The sequence below is a fragment of the Arachis hypogaea genome, chromosome 15 (assembly GCF_003086295.3).
Source record: "Arachis hypogaea cultivar Tifrunner chromosome 15, arahy.Tifrunner.gnm2.J5K5, whole genome shotgun sequence".
In the NCBI taxonomy this organism is placed as follows: domain Eukaryota; kingdom Viridiplantae; phylum Streptophyta; class Magnoliopsida; order Fabales; family Fabaceae; genus Arachis; species Arachis hypogaea.
This window is the reverse complement of record NC_092050.1, coordinates 26227075-26229394: the sequence shown is the minus strand read 5'-3', so window position 1 is coordinate 26229394 and position 2320 is coordinate 26227075. Positions and strand designations below refer to the sequence as shown.

General features: G+C 35.7%; 1 long non-coding RNA gene across 1 annotated transcript; it reads right to left on the bottom strand.

Moving 5' to 3' along the window:
• Positions 1 to 510: 510 nt before the first annotated feature.
• On the bottom strand, positions 511 to 2101 carry LOC140179486 (uncharacterized). The gene is made up of 2 exons (XR_011872965.1): positions 1806 to 2101; positions 511 to 759 (listed from the first exon to the last, which is right to left on the bottom strand). It is a non-coding gene; the product is annotated as an uncharacterized lncRNA (long non-coding RNA).
• Between the last annotated feature and the right edge of the window lie 219 nt (positions 2102 to 2320).

Genomic DNA, 2320 nt, shown 5'->3' with positions numbered 1-2320 from the left:
GGCGCAAATAGAATGGTGAAGAGCAGAAGATGACAAGTTAATAACTTAAAAGACTATGTTTCTTTTATTACACAGCAGGAACAACAAAAGAAAGAACTAAAAAAGTTTAAGTGCACACCTCAAGAGACAGGATCAAGCAATGTCTTGGCACCAGCTAATCCTCTTCTCCAAAGCAACCAACAGTTAGGAGGACAAATTTCAATTTCACAAATCATAACCACTGTATGTATACAAATAAAGGAATATATATATATATATATATATATATATATCAAGGTTCGAAAAACCGGACCGATAATCAAACCGCTCTAGTTACTGGTTTACTGGTTCACTGGTCCAACCGGTTTAACCAGTGGTTCAACTGGAAAAACCGTTTTAAAATAAAATAATAAATAAATTATAAATAAACATCCTAAAATATAATTATAGTATAATATAAATATTAAAATAATTTTCAAATTTAAAAAACTATCTTAAATGTCATCAATCAAATTCATATACTCTTATTAATATACAAACTCAAGTTAAATAGTATAAAGAAATATCAAATATTAAATGTCAACATAAAGATTTATCAATCAGAGAGGTTAATGGAAATACAAAACAATAAGAGAAGTGGTTAATGGAAATACAAAACAATCAAAATAATGCATACTTTTTTCCTCAAGGTGTGATAGAATCTTATGGCATGGGAGAGGCCTTCACCAATTATCTTACGATCTTGGGGAGTCAAGATTCTCTGATCAAGTGATCATAGACCTGTGTATAGCATATTCTCAGCAGAAATTGATCAAAGAAGCTCTAGTGGCCAAAACATTTCAGCAAAACCAGCATTCAACATTCCAAAACTAGCAAAATCAGCAACTATAAATGACCATAAGTCTCTTTACCCAAGTCAAAATAAACAACTATATCTGAACTCAACAATCAGCCTTCAGCACCAAACATTACAAAACATTAACCAATAATCACAATAAACCTGCAACCAGCAATTACAAAACAGCAACTACAAAACAGTAACAAACATTGTACATTATAAAACATTCCAAATCAGTGATGACACTAAACACCCAGCAACCAGCAATTACAAAATAGCAACAAACATACAAAATATTACAAAACATTACAAGAAAATTTGAACAAAAATTTCAGAAATTTCAGAAACTGTGTTTTGTTTGAACTTTGAAGCAATGAAGTACTGCTACAACTTGAATATTTGACTAAATGGATTTAATTCAATTAAAATTTCAGGAACAAAAAATAAGAATCTTCTTATAAAATTGATTTTCATTATTGGCCATAGCGGAAACAACACTCTTCCCATCATCCTTCATTTCGTTATTATTCCGATAATGTGAAGATTAAAATCAAATTAGCTCAAATTTCTTTAATAAAATGAAAATATGAGAAACATGTCGACGAAAATGAGCTGCAACCGAATAATCAAATTAAATATAATTATTATCACAAATATAGGGTATGATAAAGGATGAACTAATATTCGCGATTATGGGTCCCTTGTAATAAGCTTTTGATATCCATTCATAATTTCCATCAAAGTACTACAACTTTGAATCTACGATAAATGCTTAAAAGCAATCACAACTTCACAAGCTGAATAACAAAAGACCAATACACAAATTTAAAAAAAAATGAAAAGCTGATTGAAACAGGGGAAAAAGGAATCCAAGGGTCACTTTCGCTCTCATCCAAGGCTGTGTTGGAATGGAAACAACCAAAAAACCTCAAGCAGCTTAGGGGTTTTTTGGGTTTGATAGCTCAAAATAAAAAACAAATTCACTAACCTTCCACTGACAGCAGGACGACAACGGCGACACGACGGCGCAGCAGCTGAAAGCCTTGAACAGCGAAGTTACCGACGAAGACAGGACGACGTGCCGAGCTAGAAAGCCTAGAAGAGAAGGTCTGGCCGTATGGATTTGGGACAGGGGAAGGAGGAGGCCGTGGAGATGCCGACAACCACGGACGGCGGCGGCAGTTCCATTGACGAAGATGGATTTTAGGTTTGGCCGTCTGGGGAACCTTAGGGCTTGAGTGTGTGGGTGTTTGGTGTGTGGGGGTGGGTATGTGAGTGAGGAACTCGCGTGGGGGTGGGGGTTTTTTAATTTTTTTTTTAAAAAAAATGAAAATGACGTCGTTTCTTAAGAACCGGTCGGTTTCTAGTCCGGTCCAACCGACCGGTTATCGGCCGGTTCAACGATTTTCTAATAGTTTTGAAAATGACGGCTTTAGGGGGAGGACCGGACCGTTTTTCACACCGGTTCCCGGTTAAATCGGTCCGATCGGCCGGTCCGGTCCG